Source organism: Gobio gobio, assembly GCF_949357685.1.
Source record: "Gobio gobio genome assembly, chromosome: 14".
In the NCBI taxonomy this organism is placed as follows: domain Eukaryota; kingdom Metazoa; phylum Chordata; class Actinopteri; order Cypriniformes; family Gobionidae; genus Gobio; species Gobio gobio.
Window position 1 is genome coordinate 52,676,701 of NC_137107.1, and position 6,756 is coordinate 52,683,456.

General features: G+C 38.6%; 1 long non-coding RNA gene across 1 annotated transcript; it reads left to right on the plus strand.

Annotated features, from left to right (window-relative positions):
• The first annotated feature begins 764 nt into the window (after positions 1–764).
• On the plus strand, positions 765–4,898 carry LOC307137804. The gene is made up of 3 exons (XR_013817956.1): positions 765–895; positions 4,364–4,541; positions 4,728–4,898. It is a non-coding gene; the product is annotated as an uncharacterized lncRNA (long non-coding RNA).
• Positions 4,899–6,756: the final 1,858 nt, after the last annotated feature.

Consider the following 6,756-nt stretch of genomic DNA (forward strand, 5'->3'; position numbering starts at 1 on the left):
GTTAGAATCGGTTACGTCTCTAGATGTTGTTTTTTTAAATGTTTAATTAGCAGCAAACAGGAGTATAACATTTAAATAAACTGAGTGTATATTTCAATATAAGAAGAGGCAATAAAGAAAAAGGAACAAGTCAACTTCACTCAAAAGGTTTATTGTATAGTGCCAAACACATATACAAAAACATACACTCTCAAATGTTTTTTTTAAATACAATTTTGTCCCTTTTATACACTCTAAAACATGCTGGGTTAAAAATAACCCATTCACTGGGTTTGTCCATTTTCAACCCAACTTGGGTTGTTTTTAACGCAGCATTTTTTAGAGTGTAAAGTGAAATATTATATAAAACAATACAGCACATACAAAATAAAAACTAAAATATTACATTTACTGTATTAATTCAGCAGATGCTTTTATCCACACATATGAGGAATATCTCCAGAGATCTGTCACAGACACAATACTCACAATAACAGGATTATTAGAAATATAGATTATGAGACAAACAAGAGCAGAGGGAAATACAGAAGTGTGTTGAGGTAATCAAGTGCATGTGAGGTTAAGTTTGTGGAGTGGCAACATGTCTGGAGTTCTTCAGAAAAGATAAACATCTGCACTTTCAGTTGTAAACAGGAAGTACTGAGGTGGAATGAGTGTCTGTGACTGTGAGAGATTGTGTTGGCCACCAGGCTGGTTTGAGACTGAAACGGTGACTCCCCCAATTTTTAAATGAGCAGCTCAGTTTTGATTCTGACACTGCATCAGCGACCATAAGCAGAAGCAGAGGAGTTTCACATTCAGTCTGAAGCTCTTCTACTGTATAAAGCTCGTCTTTCTGAACTGTCTGATCTCAGAGCTGCGCTGGATGTGTTTCCTCTTTTCTGCTCATCACAAGGTAATTCAAACTTTATCTTTAATTCTTCAGATTTGTGCTCAAACCTGTATTGCACATCAATCATGAGCTCATGTTAAACTTTAGCCACCGTATTCTTTTAAACAGATTAAACACAGACAGAACTGATGAGAAATGACCACATGAGAACATATGAGCATCTGCAGAATAATCCAACAACCAGAGCCGGCCCGAGGCATAAGCGAACTAAGCGGCTGCTTAGGGCCCCCCAAGAGCACATTAAATTACTTTTTGCTGCATGTTATTTTAAAGATTGAAATCGCGAAACGGCCTTAAACAATTACTAAATAAACTGCAAAATGTTACGTTTTCTAATAGGCCTATATGCACGGATTGATTCTGACAGCTCTGCACAAGCTCGCAGCGCCATCGGCCGGACACTATTCGCTTGTTAGCCAGGGTTCAAAGTCTAAAGTGCGAGAAAAAACGGCGCTAAAATGTACTCGTCAGTTGCCCGGTAACCTTTTTATGAATGGATGGATTTGAGAATGTGATGTGGTTTAGTCGAGTGCGAAAATCTTGTCTGATGTGCTGCATGTTTTGGATGGAGTACAGCATAGCTTCCAGCTTCTCAGTCAAGTCAAGTCAAGTCAACTTTATTTATATAGCGCTTTTAACAATGTAGATTGTTTCAAAGCAGCTTTACAGTGTTAAACAGGAAAATAATGCAGCATAATTTTATTCAGCTGTATAGCCATTCTGGAAAAATTTCAATTATCATACAGTGACAGTGTGGGCTTTAGATCAATAATTTGATCAGTAATCTAGTTTAAATGGTCAGTAAAAGTGTTTATCTGCAAGTGCTATTTCGGAATTATAGTCTATGTTGTGTAGCCTATATTTTGGAAGTTTTTATTTACAAAATAAAAAGGTTCTTTCTATACAGTCGAATGGAATGCAATTTTTCCCCCCCGCCAAAATAAAAGCTCTGTTTAATGTTTGAAAGAAATCAACATTTCTTGTTTTTAAAAGAAGTGTCTTCTGCTCACCAAGACTGCATTTATTTGATCAAAAATACAGTAAAAAATATGAATTATTATTATGTAAAACTTTCTATGTGAATATATAGTACACTCAAAAAAATAGGTGCTATAGCACTAGTGGGGCAACGGATCGCAGTTGATCCGTGCGGATCACGACCCACGGTTCGGCACGCACGTGACCCGCGGATTTATTGCGCTTTTTTTTTAACTTGTGGATTAATCTGAATTGTTTAGCGATCGCAGACTAAAAGAGTTTTTCTGCCGATATTGCTTTTTAAGTTATCTCATTCCTTTAAACTTGATGCTGAGTTTCAGAGAAACACTTGTTCACGTGAACAGGGCATGTTAATCAGTGGCTAGCGGAGAAGTAGAAGAACTTGAAAAGCCTCCCGCATCATTCAAATCGCGTGTACGGGAGCATTTTGGCTTCCCGGTAAAATATATTGATGACAGAAGAAGGGTGGTGGACAAAACTGTAACAGTATGTAGGCACTGTGGCACGAGAAAGCCGTATGAAAGTGGCGCATACATCGATCATGGCACCTGCTGACGCCCGTTTCACACTCCGTTTGCAGTGCGTATTTTTTCCGTGCCCATGTTAACGGATAGAGCTTTCACTGCACGCGGCTTCGATCCGTTAGTGCGTTCAGGAGCGCGTGGCCATACAGCTGTGCAGCGATCGTTTCCGCACAGATTCTATTTTTTGATGTGCTGGCGCTGAATTAAAGTGACAGCGCATCCGCATTAAAACAAACATGTATCGATGCGAAAATCTAGTAATTCCACCACAGATGCATATAATGTAAAGTCCACTCGGTTTCAAAGTCATCACATGGCTTTTTTCCTCGAGTAAAGCAAGGGAAACGACCTTTAAGTAAACAAGGAGAAATAAGGGAGAGCACCTGTCCTTTCTTGGAGGTGGAAAAACAAAGTTCTTTATGACCTGCAGGATTTCTTGTAAAAAGATTTAAAAACGAAAGAAAAGCGTAAGTTTTAATTTAAAATGTTTGTTATTTTAACATAGTCTATTGTCTGTTTTGCAATTTGCATGAGCAACGTGATGTATACATCTAAAGTAGGCACTAGGCCATATAAAGTAATGAATTCAATAAAAAGTTGTTTAAGTGTAGTGCGTTTAAAAATGATATCTATAAAACAGTGTATAGGCCTACACAGAGAATTGCAATGCTGACAAGTGTGAGAGGTTTACTCTCCCTGAGAATGTTGACATCCTAATCTTTAAAAGAAAAACACTCAGGCCCATTTTCATGTCTCAGGTTGTTTTTTTAGCCAAATTTGATTTATTCAGATGGTTATTTATTTTATTTTTTCTTTGTTAACACCAAAAGTTCCTTGTTAACCTTATAAACCATATAGGTTATGTTAACACCAAAAGTTTTCATGTAATAAATGGAAAGCAAATAAAAATAGTCTCCTCCCCCTTTTATTCTGATCCGAAAAATGATCCGATCCGTGACTCATGATCCGTAGTCGATCCGAACCGTGAGTTTTGTGATCCGTTGCACCACTATATAGCACTAAAAGCGGTTCTTGGCTCGTGATAATAGGGTAATCACTTTAAGTGCTGTTTAGCACCAATCTTGGTGCTTCAGTGGTTCTTCAGCGGTTCTTTGGCTGAGGTGCTATATAGCACCGCTACCATATACAGAACATGTTCAAATATAGTGCTATCACCAAAAGTGGTTCCCCTACGACAAAGAACCACTTTTAGTGCCATATAGCACCATTTTATTTTTGAGTGTAATGTGTAATTTATTCCTGTGATTAAAGCTGAATTTATCATCATTACTCCTCTCGTTAGTCTTCAGTGTCACATGACCCTTCACAAATCATTCTAATGATGATTTGATGCTCAACAAACATTTATGATTATCAGTTGTGTACAATGTTGTTAGGATTTTTTTGAAAGCTTTCTATTTCAGAGAAATGCTGTTCTTTTGAACCTTCTATTCATCAAATAATCCTGGGGAAAAGTGAGCATATTCAGCATAAGAAATTTATTTATTTTTTTATTTTTTTTAAAGTACATATCCCAGTCTGAACTGTAGTACTGTAAGGTTTTGAATATTAACACCTGACTACACCTGTGGGTTTGCTACTGGTACAATTACAAAACGTATAAGGGTGAAAACATGACAGCCAGACATGATGTATAAGCAACACAGCTACAACTACTAACATTGATACTGGGTGTGCAAATTATCAAGAATTGACAATAGTCAATCGTATTGGTGGCACCAAGGGGCGGGCCCCCAAATAACATTCTGCTTAGGGCCCCATAAGGGCTTGGGCCGGCCCTGCCAACAACAGAGAGAGAGAGAGAGAGAGAGAGAGAGAGAGAGAGAGAGAGAGAGAGAGAGAGAGAGAGAGAGAGAGAGAGAGAGTTATGCGTCTTCAGTGTTTCATCTTTTGTGTCTGAATGTGTGAAATCAAATCTAAACTCTAGAGTCGAGGAACGGACACACACACCAGAGGAATGGACACACACACCAGAGGAACGGACACACACACCAGAGGAATGGACACACACACCAGAAGAATGGACACACACACCAGAAGAATGGACACACACACCAGAGGATCACATGTTAGATGTGCGAGTATGGAGAAACTATCGCCAAGCTGTGAGTGTTTGATCATTACTGAACTTTCATCAGATTTGATTCTCTCTAGATTTACTGTTCAGATTCTTCAGACTTTCTGCTCTTATAGATTGTTGAAGCTTTTCACAGATGTGTGCTTGTGTGATCGACAAGATGTTTTTGATTGAGAATAACATCCCATAAATTCAATATATTTGTGTTTTCTAGTGTCATGTGATCCATCATCATCACCATCATCATCATTTTCATCCTCATCATCATTATCCCCATCTCCCTCATCATCATCCCCACCATCACCATCATCCTCACCATCATCATCATCATCATCATCATCCAGAGGATCACATGTTAGATGTGCGAGTATAGAGACAGAGCGTATTTAGGCCACGCCCACACCGGGGGGGAAAACAATCCAACGCTCTCCATTGACTTTGCATTGCGTGAGGCTGCCTCATTGTCATTTCGGACTTATAACAAAAAACAGAACAATGTCTAAAAGCTGATATGTGACAAAGTTTACAGCAAACAAGCTAAAAAACACAGAAATAAGTTTTTATAAGCTGTCGACCCAAAAAAACAAGCGTTTAAGAAGATAAAAGTGGATACAGGCAATACGAAGTGAAGCTTCAGCAGGATGAATGGGTCAATTTTGGGATCCTGACACTCAGTATGTCTCAGTATGTCTGTGTGTGCAGTAAACATTTAGTCACTGTTAAGTCAAATATCCAAATGTCAGTTTTATATATTATATTTACTGTCTCTGATCACGTTCCCCTCTAGTGGCCGTAGTTCTCAGTGTAATATGACCTGTAGCGCTCTGTCTCAATGCCCTGAATCCACTTTTTTGTACTTAAACGCTCGTTTTTTGGGTCAACAGCTTATAAAAACATCTGGGTTTTTGCTTCTGGGTTTTGTTTAGCTTGTTTGCTGTACACCTTGTCACATATCAGCTTTTATATATAGTTCAGTTTTTTGTTATAAGTCCGAAATGACAAGGAGGCAGCCTCACGCAATGCAAAGTCAATGGAGACGGTTTGATTGTTTTCCCCCCCGGTGGGCGTGGCCTTCAGATTATGACGCGTGTCGCTCTGTCTCTATAGGGAAACTAAAGCCAAGCTGTGAGTGTTTGATCATTACTTTAATCCTTCATCAGATTTTTGTCTCTTTAGAATTTACTGTTCAAATTCTGCTCTATAGACGATTGAAGCTTTTCACAGATGTGTGATCAAGAACAACATCCCATAAATTCATTATATTTGTGTTTTCCAGTGTCATGTGATCCAGCATAACCATCATCCTCATCTTCATCCTCCTCATCGTCATCATCATCTTCATCATCTGGTCTGCCTGTCTTCTGGACTATTCTACAGACTCATCTGAGCACACACACACACACACACACACACACACACACACACACACACACACACACACACACACACACACACTTATCAAGAGGTTCTCTCTCAGACTTACCTCTCTCTGTTCTCCATCAATAATCAATAGTGTTGATCTACTGTGAACACACACACACACACACACACACACACACACACACACACACGGGCGGCCAAGGCTCATTGATGCACGTGGGAAGGTCATAATGTTATGCCTGATCGGACATATTTTCCTGTTGTGGCGTATTATATATTAATGTTTGATGATGGCAGTCGTGTGTGTGTGTGTGTGTGTGCGATCAGTTGGATTTCATAAAGTAAAGATATAAAGAAACACAGTTATTCCTTTAAAAGGGGGTTCCATAGTTTTTTTCTACAACCCCAAATCAGAAAAAGTTGGGACAGTATGGAAAACGCAAAAAAAAAAAAAGAAGTGATTTCTAAATTTACTTTGACTTGTATTTCATTGCAGACAATATGAACACAAAATATTTCATGTTTTGTCTGGTCAACTTCATGTCATTTGTAAATATGCATCCTTTCCTGTCATTCAGACCTGCAACACATTTCAAAAAAAGTTGGGACAGGAGCAATTTAGGGCTAGTAATGAGGTCAAATGGTTAAATAATGATGTGATTTGAAACAGGTGATTGTAATTATGATTTGGTACAAAAGCAGCATCCAAGAAAGGTCTAATCCTTTAGGAGCAAAGATGGGCCGAGGATCGCCAGTTTGCCAACAAATACGTGAGAAAATTACTGAAATGTTTAAAAACAATGTTCCTCAAAGAAAGATAGGAAGAGATTTGGATATTTCACATTCAACAGTGCATAACATAA